At 48.1% G+C, this 16,570-nt stretch overlaps 1 protein-coding gene across 3 annotated transcripts in view; it reads left to right on the forward strand.

Moving 5' to 3' along the window:
* CLCC1 (chloride channel CLIC like 1) overlaps positions 1–16,570 on the forward strand; it is a 282,668-nt gene that overhangs the window by 49,588 nt on the left and 216,510 nt on the right. The gene's annotated exons all lie outside the window — the stretch shown is intronic.

The following is a 16,570-nucleotide window of genomic DNA, read 5'->3' on the forward strand; positions in this document are numbered from 1 at the left end:
TTGAAATGCTTCACAAGTCTAGTGCTCGAGTGTTTATCTCCTGAGCAAGGTTGAATATCTGTCCCATGTCCACACCAATCTCATATGCTTGATGACGGATTTGGATATAGAGACAGACTTAATGTTTCCAATCTCTAGTTCAGTATTCTACTTCTAGTGGATCAGCACTAAGTAATTAGAACAGTTTGCAATGAGTGCTCACAACCAGAATTGTAGCTCGATTGGCAGCTCGTTGTATATTGATTGCTCAAAGAATCTGCTTTAATCCATTTTTTTCCATATAGTTTTCTGTTTAAAATGAGATTGTTACATCTCCAAACCCTTGAATGAACCAAGGCTGCATTACTAACTTGTCTGCTCATTATGGACCATGTTACCCTGGCATTCTTTAGCATGGGGCATGTATGTTTTAACATTTAGCATACTTTATTTTGTTGTCAAATTCAGCTATTTTGTTGCCAAAGTCAGCTCTTCTGAAATTGGGGCCATAGGGATATTTTCAGTTTTCACCCAATTAGCATCTGCGTTTTTTAATTTTTATATTATTATTATTTTGCAACCTACAGCTTTACATATTAACCCATAACTTTGTTAATTTCCCATTAACTGACACAGCGTTACATATCCCAGTACATGGTCGGTTCACTTATACCACCCCCGCAAACAGTTGACAGCACACCTGATGTATCCACCTTCTCGGAGCACAGTACATACAATGATCAGACAAATCATCGCCCCTTGCTTTTTAGGTCTCGGCTAGCGAAGGCTGCGCTTGCGCAGTCTCCCTCGTGAGATTTAATGTTTTCTAGTAGTGGGGCTTGAACCCGCCCCTCTTCTCCATTGGCTGGCCTCTTAAATGCTGCTCAGCCATTGGAGAAGAGCTTTGTCTCTCGTAACAAGCCCCTTCTTTTTCGGATTTGGGGGCGTGTTTTTTCGCGTCTTTCTCTTTTTTTAAGCCCCGCCCATTTTACACTGGTGGGCGTGTGTTTTTTTGTTTTTTTAAGATAGGAAGTGTTGGCCATTTTGTGCGCGGTCGGAACAGAGGACGTAGGGGTGTAAGGGGCTCTGTAGAGAAGATTCGCTTTGAAAACAAGAGGAGCTTGTTGTCATTTAGGAGGAAGAGTTCAATAGATAGACGCTGGTGCCACAAATAACATCTCCGCGTCACTCGACTATACCCTGTATTCCGGCACCAACAAGATGAGGGGAAGCTTCGCAGATCGGGCGCCATGGGCATGATCCCCCCCCCCCCCCCCCCACCGCTTGTGCGAAAGGCCAGCCCTTGCCTGCATGAGTGGATTTCACACCTCCTTCCCGCACTGCACAGCTCTTCCGAGTTACGGTCCAACCCTGGTGAGGTGTTTGTTTGTCCAAACTCTTGACAACTGCCGGTACTCTCACAATCAAAATAAAAAGCGGCCGGTGCTCTGTACCATTTAAAGCACTGACCGGGACGCATTTAACCAGCCCCACCCCCGCGCTTAATGCTGAATTTAATTGACTGGGGGAGTTTACTAGAACCTGGAACACTGGCATCCTCGATACACGAAATGTGGCGGCACTAAAGGCCAAGCGCTGGGCAGGGGGTGAGGCTGCCGCCAAGGGACGAGCTCGGCCCGCAGTGCCCACCCCTCACATGCCCCGCTCCGGCCCTGGCTCTTACGGCGCTCGCGCAGCCGCAGACATTCCCAGAGCGGGCTGGGCCACGAGCCATCGCCTCACCCAAACCCACTTCTCATTGTGACGTATCACCTTTCGCACCTGAACCCCATGACGGCGGGTAGACTGAACTCCACAGCGCGAGCCGGGACTCTGTGAAATGCTCACACCGGAAGTGTTAGATCGTGGGGCACGTGTGCATGCCGGAATATGTGTGTACGTTTGTATGCCGTAACTTGGAGCTCCTGCATTTGATTACTTTCGATTACCAGTTTATTATCTTATCAAACTTCCAATCCCCATTCATGTTGGTATTTGTTGTTTTTCACTTATGTTGACCCATCGTCCTGAAAACTCTTCGAATGATTCCCAGGCAAACACGTGTATATACATACTTTACTGCCCCGTTTCTGATTACTATGGGGTAATCAGGCTGTGTCCGGTGGGCTGTGCTGAAAGATCAACTCTCGGCCCCTCCCTTCTCCTGGACTCTTCCTTCCCCCCCCCCCTGCACCCTACGCTCCTGTCCGGGTTAAGTGAGACCCTCGGGGTCCCGGCGTCAATTTATTTTGGAGGATGCCCAGGTGAGTCAGCAACTAAATTCCTGATCTTTATCAGCAACAATTTAGTTTGTGTTGAGAGCTCCGTAACGGAGCCAATAATAATTATTTAAATAATGCTGTATTAGAAATCGTAGCCGTCTTTCATTGAAGTGTGTGGGTGGCTGTGTGTGGGTGGCTGTGTGTGGGTGGCTCTGTGTGTGGCTGGCTGTGTGTGTGTGAGGCTCTGTGTGTGTGTGTGGGAGGCTCTGTGTGTGGGAGGCTCTGTGTGTGGGAGGCTCTGTGTGTGGGAGGCTCTGTGTGTGTGTGTGGGAGGCTCTGTGTGTGTGTGTGTGTGTGTGGGGAGGCTCTGTGTGTGTGTCTGGCTCTGTGTGTCTGTGGCTCTGTGTGGGTGGCTTTTTTGTAGGTGGCTCTATGCGTGGTGGCTCTGTCTGTGTGTGGGTAACTGTGTGTGTAGGTGGCTCTGTGGGTGGCTCTATTTGTGCGTGGGTTGCTCTATGTGAGTGACTCTGTGTGGGTGGCTCTGTGTGTGTGTGTGTGGGTGGCTTTGTGTGTGTGGCTCTGTGTGTGGGTGCAAATGCAATAGGTCTCGCATTTGAGAGTGATTAAGCTATTGACATTGTAAATAACAATGCCGTTTCTTTAAATGTTTTAAAACAAAAACATAAACAAAAATAATGTCATGAGCAATGCCAATAGCTCTAACTTTAACAATGCCGAGACCATTGCATTGTAAATGCTTGTTATTACCAGCCATGGAGCCTTGTAGCCATCCTATCCTCCATTACCCACATTTGAATACAAGTATGTTAACAGTGGACCCCAATAGTCTTTTGGCTTCGGCTGGTTGTACCTCCGCATATATTTCTAGTTGTGTCTTGCAGTATGCCAGGTCCTTAAGCCATGCTGCTTTCATAGGACTGACCTTGCTTCCCCAGTGTAGTGCTATCCTGCGTTTTGCAACCACCAGACACACCGGTAACAGCTTCTTTGTCAGCGAGCGGAAATTATTTGAAAACTCCAGGAGACACAACTCCGGTGTACACTCCATTTTAGCATTGACCATTACAGTTGCATTTGCAATTTATATCCAGAAACCATTGACTTTCTGACATTTCCAAGCTAGATGGAAAAAATCAGCTCCCTCCTCGTTACAGCGAGGACAGTTTGAGTTGCTCTTTACCATATTTATACAGTTGTTGCGGTGTATAATACATTTGATGCAAATATTTAAACTGGATAATACGCAAATTACAGTTAGACGTTAGCACAGTCAATTGTGCACAGCATCTTTTCCAGTCTACCTCTTCCATCTAATATTGCATTCCATTTCTCCATGGACTTCCCGCCACCCGATGTACTTTCCATTTGCACCGCAATATATAATTTGGTCACTAGGTGTTTCCTGGAGGTACTAGCCAACAGTGTTTGTAGAGTTGTACATGTGGGAGGTTCATCTGGGAAACATGAACTGTATGCTCGCACTGGCGCCCTCAGCCTATAATACAGAAACATAAAAAGTGGTGAGTTTGTTGTTCATGCCCCGGCGTCAGCCAATGATAAAGTCCCATTAACATATAGTTCACCCACTGTTGTCAAACCTGCTTCCTGTAACATCTTTAAAGACTTCTCTTCCGTTGTCACTGATATATCTGGGTGGTGCTGGAGAGGCATCTCCGGGGCATACACTATAATCCTTCCCACTCTTTTAATAATTTTCTGCCATGCCTTCCACGTCGTGTAGACAGTGTTTATTTCCATGCAGGGGGGTCAAGGGGGGGCGTGTTGATTTGGGAGCACGGCTCTAAGTGGTAACGGGGCTGCGATATTATGTTCGATCGTTAAATGCGGTATAAATTCATGGGGCGTATACCAAAAATGCACAAATTGCGCACATAAATAATATAGCTTTAGGTCTGGTGCACAAAAACCTCCATCTGTATACGGGCGAACTAGTACCTCCCAGCTAATTCTAGGTTTTTTGCCTGGCCACGTCAGTGTTATTAAATGTGTTCTCAACTGTTTGAAAAAGGCCTCTGTAAGCACTACGGGCACATTTGTAGAGAGATACAGAAATTGCAGTAAAATTATCATTTTAATAAACACTATCCTATCTGCCATGGACAATGGGAGTGAAATCCATCGCATCGCTTAATCCTCCAATCTGGTTATGGCTCTACCGTAGTTCTCACGGAACAACACCTCTGGATCCCTGTGTACTCACACCCTCAGATGTTTGGCCGAATCAGTCACCCATTCCAGCGGAAAGTCCACCGCGCAGGTTTTCGTCTCTGCTGTAAGTGATAATATCACCGACTTTGCCGAGTTTATACTTAGGCCAGAGTTTTAGTCCTATTGTATATACTCGTGAATTATAGGACACAGATGCTTCTCTGGTTCATATCATCGGCATAGATAAGATATGATCAATGGGCGTAGTTGAAAGTTTAATGCAGCCTCTGCATGTTTCTGCCTTATTTTGAAAGCCAGTGGCTCCATAGCTATTGTAAATAATAGTGGATACACTGGGCAACCCTACCTGGTCCCTCTATGGATCCCACAAGGGTCTGACGTGTGCACATTCATTCTTACCCTTGCTCCTGGGGCCTCATACAGTATTCAAATCCATTTGAGAAAGGCTTCTGGTATACCCATATGGGTGAGCACTGTAAACATATATGGCCATGCATTCAAATTGAATGCTTTAGTTGCATCCAACAATACTGCTGCTGCCTGCATGTTAGGTTCTAGGTAATGGAGCAGTGCAAATAGGGTGCGTAAATTATGGGTGGTAGATCTAGCAGTTATGAATCCTGACTGATCTGGTAGTACCATCTTTAGGATCGAAGGCTGTAATCTCATTGCAATCACCTTGACTAGTATTTTAGCATCTATATTTATCAAAGACAGTGGTCTGTATGACTCACATTTTTCAGGCAGCTTATCTGGGTTGAGAAGGGTAATAATGAGAGCTTCCCGAAGTGTTGGCGGCAATATGCCCCCATTGTACGCCTCTTCATATACAGCATGTAGCCGCGGGGCAAGCAATTCAGCATATTCTTTGTAAAAGTCCCCCGTGAACCCATCCACTCCTGGTGCCTTGCCATTTGGAAAAGTGTGAATTGCGGATTTTACGTCATCCACCGTCATAGGTTGCACCAGGTAAACTCTGTACCCCGGTGACAACATGGCCAGGGCCACATCGTCGAGGTAATGACACAGCTCTTCCACTGTAGCCGTTTCTCTGGCAGCATACAGATTTTATATAAAAGTTTTTATATACCTGCAGTATGTCTGAATACGCGCAGTTTCCATTCCTGCTTTAATCTACTATTTGAGTAATTGACTCCGCAGCTTTCCGCCATTTTAGTTTTTGGGCGACGTTCTGTCCACGTCTCCCTCCTTCCCCATATGTACGGACCAAATGTCGCTTGGAGGGGAACTGCAGTTCCTGTTCCGCCAGTGTCTCTCAACTTGTCATGTGTTCTCTAATTGAAGCCAATTTGGCCCCTGTGGGTTGTTGTTGTTTGTATTCCCTTTCCAGTGAATGTAGCGTCTTTTCCGTATTGTCTGATTATTATGTTATAATTTTTAATGCACCTACCTGGGAGTTTATACACTTCCCCCTCAGTGTTGCTTTAAAGGCCTCCCATAAAGAGCTGCTGCTTGCAACTGATCCTTCATTTACTCTAAAGTATTATCCTATTGCTTCCCTTATTTCTTCTTTAGCAACGACATCCAAAAGGGTTGCCGCTCGGAACCGCCATGTGACAGGCCTGGGGGTCACCCCGGGGACCTGTAGTGTTAGCAATTCGGGCGAATGATCTGATAATGTCTTGGGGAGGTGACGTACGTCAGCTATGCATTGGCACACCACCAAAGTGACGAGCCAATAGCCCAATCTGGACCAGGTGCTGTGCACCGATGATACAAATGTGCCTTCCCGGCTCTGAGGGTGTCTCAGTCTCCAGTCATCCATCAGGCCGAAGTCGTCCATCCCACCCAAAGTATCTTTGCTGCTTGTTTACCCTGCCAGTTAGTGGTGGCTGACCTGTCCGCTTCAGGGTCCAAATATGTGTTGAGATCTCCACCCATATAACATGGATTTGTGCTATGTTATGTATTTGTCGCCATATTCTTTAAAAAGGAGAAAAAATGAGAAAAACAATTGAGTATGTAGAGTACGAAGAAGGTACATGGTACCTTGCCCAGCGGGCACCCACCTTGCACTCTTGTTTAGGCAAACGTGTTTCCTGTAATAGAGCTTGGATATGATGTCGGTCTAGGAACTGTAGCACCATTCTAACTTTACGAGGGTTGTTCAGCCCACGTGTATTCCATGTCAAAAAATGTATTTTGTCTTCAAGCCACATTTCAATGACATCCCAATATTATGCCGTCTAATAATGCGCCTTAGAATGGGCGAGTTATGTTGTGCGGGGTAGTGATCGCTCTTGTATATGTAAGCTGTGTCAAAACATCCCCACCTCCCACTTCAGCAGCCCCAACTAGCCAAAGGTTCCCCACATAAACAGACACACTCAACCATACAACCACATCATACAAGAACTTTCTCATACAATATCAGCTATTTGTGCCAATACTCGTCTGGGTTACTCCCTCGTGGGGGTAAGACAGCGGCCCATGTCCCCTCCAGACGGACAGAGGTGGCCGGTTTCTGCCAATCGTCTTTATCTCCTCACACCAGTGGTCGAGTGTTCTTTTCTCTTCTCTAAGTGTTCACCTGTTTCTTCCCCATTCAGGGGCTTATCCTCAGAAATCTATTGCATAACATCCAGTTTTTGTGCTCTATCTTGGCTTTCGAACACATTCACACTCAGTCCTCTCCGTCCTCCACATCTGAGGTGTTCCGGGCCTTATGCTTACCTGTTATCTGTGTGACAAATTCTTTGGCTGCTTTCGCTGTCGCAAAGATACGTTGTTTACCTTCATGATCAATTCGCAGCCTGGCTGGGTATAGCATCACATCCATTATTTTTGCTTTCTGCGACTGGCGTTTTACAGGCAAGAACTCCCTGCACGCTGACTGCACTGCAGCTGTAAAATCCGGATAAAAGCAGATATGATTGTTCTGGTATCATAGCTCGCCCTTCTCCCTGGCCAATCTCAATACAGTGCCCCTGTGCTGGTAGTTCAGCAGTTTTGCTATTATAACGCGTGGTGGTGCCCCTGGTGGGGGGCGCGCCATGAGTGCCCTGTGCGCACGCTCTACTACCAGTAATGTCGACAGGTTTTCACTCCCAAACACTGTCTTTAACATGTCCTCTATATGTTCCTCCATTTTGCCCGTGTTTGTGGATTCCGGCTCTCCAGTTACGCCCATATTATTACGACGCAAGTGCCTCTAAATCTTCGTTTTTCGCCTGAATAACAGCCAGTACACGTTCCATATTCAAACTTTTGGTGCTCACCGTTTGTAGCTCATCTTCATTCCTGGATATTCTCTGTTCTACTTCCGTGATATGTGCACCTTGCTTGTCCATTTTTGCCGCCATGTTATCTATGCGCAGATTCAGGGAGTCTATTTTCACGTCGATTGATTGCAGGCTGACCTGCATGGCCAGAAGTGTTGTCTCCAGGGTACTGCTCCCAGTTGCCCCCTCACTCTGCACACCATCTGCATCCATTTCTGTGGCTTATTTGGTGTTACTCCTGGTATCGAAGTTCAGGTACGATTGTGTTTTGTGCGTTTTCCCCATTTCCCAGTCCTTGCCCCTCAGCCGTGTCGTGATCTTGCCTGCCAACTGCGACCGTTCCCAGCTCACTACAGTACTGCATTTTCCTCTGTCCGTTGCACCCACAGATGGTATTCAGCTTGCAATTTGCACCTCTCGGGGACTGCTTTATTTTATTTGTATGCGTCTAGTACTATTGCAACACTTATTCACTGCGCCCTGATCTGGGGCCTCCACCCTTCCGATTGTAGAATGTGTACCCACCACTTTACACACCTTGTCTTCTTGGCATGTATTTACTCCTCGGCGGCTGCTCTGTGTATTTTGCCGTCTCAAGTCCTTTGACAGTGTCTCTGCCCTTCACACTGATCTCCAGTAACTCCTGGCTCAGACACAACACGGCAGGTCCTCTGTTAATCCTGCCGCCTCGGGTTCAATTTTCTGCTCACTGACCGCTAGCCCCGCCTACCGCTTCTCACAGCACGGTGATCTCCCTGTAGGCCTCTTGCGTAGACCAGCGCCCTGTGCCCAATTTTGCATTTGCCGCTCACCTCTTCTTCTTTTTTTTCTTTTTTTGTTTAAATCTGTTTTTATTGGAATTTATTGAAATGTACAGATACATGAAAGACATCATAGGCTGTGCACTGTCTATGCATGGTTTCACTTAATAGCAATAGAAACATGCTTTTATCACACACAGGTTGAGCCTCATAACTATACATGACTCGTCTGCCGCACCGAATTAGATGTAAGGACAACATTCGGTGCATTTCGTATATGAGATGTATCTTTATTCGGCGACTGCATAGTTTCGATAAAATAAATAAATAAAAAGAAACACTCTGAAATGTTTTTGGTCATCGCGCACTTGAAAGCTCTCAAATATTTTCTGGCTTTTTGCAAGCCCAGTCAACATTTTCAGACATGGTGTGTTTTCTTTTCAGCAAGTTAAAAGAACAGCATCGATCTCTTGTCTTTACGGGGCCGTGTGTTTCTAATTAGAAACACATGGCCCCATAAAGATAAGAAAGTGCTTTGCGACAGCAGCAAAGCAGGCCACCGAGTCCGGCTTGGAAGCCAAAGGGCGTGAACCAAAAACCCTCTATTCCAATGGCAGGCCACCATTTAGCATACATGGTGACGCAGCCAATGGAAATGAGGAACGGGCTTAAAGCCCTCTTCTGAAAATCCTCTCCTTCAAAATCTCTCGCAGAGGCGGAGTAGGGCTCTGCCCTGCAACGCACGCAAGCACTAAAAAAGGGGGAGAGGGAGAAGATAGACAGGACTAGACCTTAACCAGTAAAGGGTCTAGGTAGCGCACCAAGCATTCTCAAATAAAACCATGTACATACAGATCCACACCCCCTTTGTTATTTCAGCCACTGCTTTAGAATGTTCATAGCTTCTATTTCAGTGACCCAGATCCTCGTCTTCCCATCTCTTTGGATGTTTTAAGATGCGCAGGTTCCTGCAGAAATGTCTGGATACCGGCTGCTTTGAATGGATCAATCAATTGCTTAAGCCTTCATCTTCATTCCCTAATTAATTTAGAGAAGTCAGAGGAGACACACAAAGAAATAGGGTCTACTGATACAGGAGTAGATAGGCGGGCTTTAAGATAAATAGCCTGGCAAAGTAGAATATTCCCAACACAACTTAAGATGGGGCATGGTCTGGTCACCATCAACCAATATCAAACGGAGCCAATGCACACACTGTATCTGGCATTCCCAGTCCAAATCCGCCAGGTCAGTGAAGGCCTTTAGGAACAGTTGAACCACAAGTTGACGAGTATTGTCGCCTTTCCTGTCCCCCAAGATCCAGAGGTTACACCTTCGCTGGCGATTTTCAAAAACTTCTAATTTGGATTGTAGGAGCTGTGAGAAAGTGGCTCTGTATATACTGTTCCCTAATAGGTACAGGGTGTACAGAGTCCACAGTCCCCCAGAGGCTGATAGAGGTCAAAGTTAGGTATGACCTTACTCTCAAAAGTGGTAGCTTGGTCGAGCAGTAAGGCAGTACCAGAGGACAGTGTAAAGCATTTATTGTACACACTCAGTCAGCAAATGGTTTCACACACTCAATAACTGAACTCTAGGCCAATGATTTGTATATATAAAATATATGCTTGTTTTATTTTTAGAACCACAAAGGGGGTAAAAATATACTTTCTCAGAATGAGAGGTTGAATATAAATACTTTTGTTTTAAGCAATAAATTTGTGTAAACAGTCACAGTTGGTTGCAATAAACAATCCTATTTCCTAAACATAACAATGCATTGAGCTCAATGGTAAATTCAGGTTATTTGTAATAAATTACTTTTCAGATTACTTTTGGAATTCCAGGTCTGGCTCCTAGAACCAGCCTGGGGTCAGTATTCAGAATCAAGTGATGAAAGTCGACTTAATAACTGTAATGATTTTTAAATAATATTTAGCTATTTCAAAAGTTAGCACTTAGAAAATATTTCACAGAAAACATTCAATGGATCTCTATGGCAAGAAATTCAAATTGCAGGTAGAGTACTTTATCGTTACTTTAGTAATCCAGGACTGGGTGCCTAGACCCAGGACTGGGGTCCTTATCAAAAGCAGGTAAGTAATTTCGTTTGCAGAAATGGTACGATTTTAAAAGAATATTTCAAATTTGCAAAAGTAGACACTTAGAAGAAATTTCACAGAAAAGCAGACAATGGTTTCCTATGGGAGAAAAATGAGTTAGAGGTAAGTATAGTTGTGAACACTTTTCAGAGTCAGGGCTGGGCACCAAGATCCAGCACTGGGAGCTCACCTAGGAGCAGGTGAGTAAATTCGTTTTTGTCACTTGGCTGATTTTTGGTGAATTTTTGCAGTTTTGAAAAGTTCACACTTAGAAGAGTTTTGAAGAAAAAGTCAGTCAATGTTACCCTATGAGGAAAACGAAGTTAGCGGTTTAAGGGTAAGTACTCGACTGGTAGTGTTGAAATTCCGGGCATGGACTCAGGGGTCCCCCAGTGTCAGGTAGGTACAGTTGGTTCACCCTCAGCGGTTTCAGGACGGCCGGGTGCAGAGAGAGTTGGGCCCAATGTTATCCTATGAGGGATAGGGGGGCCTTGGTTGGTGGCTGCTGTCTGGCAAGCCACGCGGCTGTGGGAGCTGGGCTCCTGGTCACTTACTCAGGGCAAGTGGGGAAGTAAGTTAGTGTAGAGAGGGCACTGCCAGGGCCACTCGGGCGGCTGGGTGCAGGGTGCTTTTGAGCCCTAGAGCGCTCAATGGAAATCAATGGGAATGTTCCGGTTTGGAAAGAGGCTGCAGGCTCGGGGACGAGGATGTTTCAGGTGCCACCACCACTTCGAGAGGTAAGTTGGGTAGTTGTAGGTTAGGTGGGTACCCCGGGATTGGGCACAGGGGGTCGCAGGGCGCCGGGTGCAGGGGTGCCTTTTGACGTCGGGAATCTTACCCTCTGGTTGATCGCGGCTGGGGTGGCACTTGGTTCTGAGGCTGCAGGCTTCTTCCGGGATGTCGAGGGGGGTCCTTGGGTGCCGGACTCTGGGTCACAGTCGCCGTGGGGTCGTCCTCCGGGTCTTTGTCCACTCCGGCACTGGCCAGGCTTGGCTGGTGCAGAGTGTGTTGGGTCCGCGGTCCCGGGCTGGTGCCAGGGATAGCAAATAGGTTTCTTGAGTAGAGCCTCTACTCGTGGGAGTCCCAGGGGCTTAGAGCTAAAGGGTAGCCAGGTCCTCCGGGGTTGGTGAGGTTGCTGGCCACGTGGGATGCCGCGCTGGTGCAGGTTCGAGAGTCGACAGGCCGGTAGGGCTGGGGCCAAAGCAGTTGGTGTCTTCTTCTCTTTTTAGCAGCTGCAGGGCAGGTCTTTGTTCTTCTTGCTCTTCTTGTCGTTTTCTATCTGGAATCTAAGGAAGGAAGGTTCAGGGGGCCCCTAAATACTAGATTTAGGGGCGTTACAGGTAGGTGAAGGCCAGGGACCAATGGGTCCTTGTCCTGGGGTGGGTACACCCCCTATCCTGCCTCTCTCCTGTGGGAGGGGGGCAGTAGCCTAATCCTGATAGGGTAGGGCCTCCCATCTTCAAGATGGCGAGAGCCCGGAGATGTGCTTCACCTCGCCTCCCCCACCTGAGGGGTGGGGTGGGCAGGCTGGCACATCCCCTGTCCTTGTATGGGGTTTCCGGCCAAGCTTCCCGCCAGAGTGGGGGGTTGCAGTGGCCTGGGGAAACTCCAACTGGCGGCATGCCTTTGAAGCTTCCCTTTGCTCATCCTGGGGGAGGAGATTTCTCACCTCACCCAGGATGTGCATTGTTGCAGGCCCGGGAGAGCAGGGGCTCTCCCACCCAGGGGTCCAGCAACGTGTCTGCTGTGTGGCAGCCTGGGCAGCCTCAGAGCAGACGTGGATTGTAAGTTAGCTGTAAGGGGGCATCTTCTAAGATGCCCTCTGGGGTGCTTAGTACATTAAATCCTACACTGGCATCAGTGTGGGTTCAATGTGCTGAGAAGTTTGATACCAAACTTCCCAGGCTTCAGTGTTGCCAATATGGTGCTGTGGAGCTCGTGTTTGACAAGCTCTCAGCACCATGTATTCTTAAATGACAGCACTGCACTTACAGTGCCCAGGAATGGACCCGGGTACTGTAGGGGCACAGGGCTCCTGCTCCTGTGCCCACACCATAGGCGTAATGCACCCAGCTAGAGGGGTGGCTGACATATGCCTTGGCAGTGTAGGTGATGGGCATGGTACACAGTGATGTGTGCCATGTCGACTCTTTGTTTTGTCCTGCACCCAGACACTCAGCCTGCAAGGGCAGTGTGTGTGTGTGTAAGGGTACAGGGCCTCTGAGGGTGGCACAATGAGTGCTGCAGCCCTTAGAGGCCTTCCCTGGTCACAAGGCCCTGGGTACCTAGGGTACCATTTACTAGGGGCTGACATGTGGCTAGGGTTTGCCAATTTGGAGTTTGTGTGGTTTAAGGAAGGAACATAGGCCCTGGGCACCTGATTGGCAGGAACCCAGGGTACACTCAATCGAAGTACATTCAGCAATTTAGCAAAAAGTGGGGGCATACCATGCAAGAAAGATGGCACTTTCTCACACAACCCCCCCCCCCCCAAACGAAAGGTGATGAGACTAACCTTGTCCTATGGAGTCTTCATTGTCTAAGTGGAAGAACCTGGAAAGTCCATCTGCATTGGCATGGGCAGTCCCTGGTCTGTGTTCCACTTCAAAGTCCATTCCCTGTAGGGAGATGGACCACCTCAGTAGTTTTGGATTTTCCCATTTCATCTGCATTAGCCATCTGAGAGGTCTGTGGTCAGTTTGAACTAGGAAGTGAGTGCCAAACAAGTATGGCCTCAGCTTCTTCAGGGACCAAACCACAGCAAAGGCCTCCCTCTCAATGGCACTCCAACGCTGCTCTCTAGGGAGTAGTCTTCTGCTTATAAAAGCAACAGGTTGGTCTTGGCCTTCATCATTGGTCTGGGATAGGACCGCTCCTATCCCTAGCTCAGAGGCATCAGTCTGCACTATGAACTGCTTGGCATAATCTGGAGCTTTTAGAATTGGTGCTGAGCACATTGCTTCTTTTAGGGTGTCAAAAGCCTTTTGACAACTAACTGTCCAGTTAACTTTCTTGGGCATTTTCTTGGAGGTGAGTTCTGTGAGGGGGGTCACAATAGACCCATACCCCTTCACAAACCTCCTGTAGTACCCAGTCAAGCCAAGGAATGCCCTGACTTGGGTCTGGGTTGTTGGAGCTATCCAGTCCATGATGGCCTGGATTTTGGGTTGTAAGGGCTGTACCTGGCCTCCACCTACAAGGTGGCCCAAGTACACCACAGTGCCCTGCCCTATCTGGCATTTGGATGCCTTGATAGTGAGACCTGCACTCTGCAGAGCCTCTAAAACCTTCCCAAGGTGGATCAGGTGATCCTGCCAGGTGGAGCTAAAGACAGCAATATCATCAAGATAAGCTGCACTAAAGGACTCCAACCCAGCCAGGACATGGTTCACCAACCTCTGGAAGGTGGCAGGGGCATTCTTTAACCCAAAGGGCATCACAGTAAACTGATAATGCCCATCAGGGGTGGAGAATGCTGTCTTTTCTTTTGCTCCTGGGGCCATGCCAATCTGCCAGTACCCTGCAGTTAAGTCAAAGGTACTGAGAAATTTGGCAGCCCCCAATTTGTCTATCAGTTCATCTGCTCTTGGGATAGGGTGAGCATCTGTCTTGGTGACAGAGTTGAGCCCTCTATAGTCCACACAGAACCTCATCTCTCTCTTTTCACCCTGTTGATGAGGTTTGGGGACCAGAACCACTGGGCTAGCCCAGGGGCTCTCTGAAGGCTCAATGACCCCTAACTCCAGCATCTTGCTGACCTCAGCTTTGATGCTTTCCTTGACTTGATCTGACTGTCGATAGATTTTGTTCTTGACAGGTGCACTGTCACCAGTGTCCACATCATGGGTACACCAGCTTGTCAGACCAGGGGTCAGGGAAAAGAGGCTAGCATATTGTTGCAAGACTTGCTTGCAGTCAGTCTGCTGTTGGGCAGAGAGGGTGTCTGAGAAAATCACACCATCTACTGACCCATCTTTTGGGCTGTAGGATAGGAGGTCAGGGAGTGGCTCACTCTCTGCTTCCTGTTCTTCATCAGTCACCATCAGCATGGTGATGTCAGCCCTATCATTGTAGAGTTTAAGGCGGTTCACATGGATGACCCTTTTGGGTGTCCTGCTAGTGCCCTGGTCAACTAGATAGGTGACCTCACTCTTTCTCTCTAGGATAGGGTAAGTGCCACTCCATTTGTCTTGGAGAGCCCTTGGTGCCACTGGCTCCAAAACCCACACCTGTTGCCCTGGTTGAAATTCAACCAGTGCAGCTTTTTGGTCATACCAGTGCTTCTGGAGCTCCTGGCTGGCCTCAAGGTTCTTGGATGCCTTTTCCATATACTCAGCCATTCTGGACCTTAGGCCAAGTACATAGTCCACTATGTCTTGTTTGGGTTCCTGAAGAGGCCTCTCCCAGCCCTCTTTTACAAGACATAGTGGTCCCCTTACAGGATGACCAAACAGAAGTTCAAAGGGTGAGAAACCTACTCCCTTCTGTGGCACTTCCCTGTAAGCGAAAAGCAAGCATGGTAACAGGACATCCCACCTCCTTTTGAGTTTCTCAGGGAGTCCCATGATCATACCTTTCAATGTCTTGTTGAACCTCTCAACAAGGCCATTGGTTTGTGGGTGGTAGGGTGTAGTAAACTTGTACTGCACTCCACACTCTTTCCACATGTGTGTTAGGTAAGCAGACATGAAGTTGGAACCTCTGTCTGAAACCACCTCCTTAGGAAAACCCACCCTGGTGAAGACACCCAGGAGGGCCTTGGCTACTGCAGGAGCTGTAGTAGTCCTAAGTGGAATTGCTTCAGGGTACCTAGTAGCATGATCCACTACTACTAGAATGAATTTGTTCCCTGAGGCTGTGGGAGGTTCAAGTGGACCCACAATGTCCACACCTACCCTTTCAAAGGGGACCCCCACCACTGGTAGTGGAATGAGGGGGGCCTTTGGGTGGCCACCTGTCTTGCCACTGGCCTGACAGGTAACACAGGAGCTGACAAACTCCTTCACCTTTTGGTGCATCTGGGGCCAGTAAAAGTGACTCACTAACCTTTCCCAAGTTTTGGATTGCCCCAGATGTCCAGCTAGGGGGATGTCATGAGCCAAAGTTAGGAGGAACTCCCTGTATTTCTGTGGCACTACCACCCTCCTGGTGGCTCCAGGAGTGGGGTCTCTTGCCTCAGCATACAGCAATCCCTCTTCCCAATAAGCTCTGTGGGTACCACTGACATCTCCCCTGGCTTCTGAAGCAGCTTGTTGTCTCAGGCTTTCAAGAGTGGGACAGTCTCGCTGGCCCTGGCACAGCTCTTCCCTAGAGGGTCCCCCTGGGCCCAAGAGTTCAACCTGGTAAGGGTCAAGCTCCATGGACTCAGTTCCCTCAGGGGTATCTACATCCTCTCCAGGGGGAGAGGGGTTCTGAGTGTTTGGCTGTACAGAAGCTGGTCCCCCAGTCTCCTTGCCCTTCCTCTTGGTTGGTTGGGCCATTATTCCAGGCTCCAAACCTACTTTTTCACCCTTCCTCTTGCTCTGTGCTCTGGTTTGCACACACACCAATTCAGGGATGCCCAGCATGGCTGCATTGGCCTTTAACTCAACTTCAGCCCAGGCTGAGGTTTCCAGATCATTTCCAAGCAGGCATGCAGCTGGCAACTTTGGAGAGACCACTACCTGTTTCAGGCCAGTAACCCCCCCCCCAGCCTAATGTTACCATGGCCATGGGATGACTAGTGGTGACACTGTCAGCGTTGGTGACTGGGTAAGACTTCCCAATCAAGTATTGCTCAGGGGAAACCAGTGTGTCTTTCACCATAGTGACACTGGCACCTGTATCCCTCAGAGCTTCTACCCTAGTTCCATTTACCCAGGGGTACTGTAAGTATTTCTTTAAGTTGGGGGGCCACACAGCCACAGTGGCAAACTCCACTTCTCCCAAGGAGACTAAACTTGCTTCAGTGTGTTCCCAGATTTGCTCAGGGTACACCTCTGATCCCATTTGTATACTTGCTGCCCCAGGAGTGGCTGTACTGGGTGCCTTAGGGGCTTTGTTTTGGGGGCAAG

Source organism: Triturus cristatus, chromosome 4_2 (genome assembly GCF_964204655.1).
Source record: "Triturus cristatus chromosome 4_2, aTriCri1.1, whole genome shotgun sequence".
In the NCBI taxonomy this organism is placed as follows: Eukaryota; Metazoa; Chordata; class Amphibia; order Caudata; family Salamandridae; genus Triturus; species Triturus cristatus.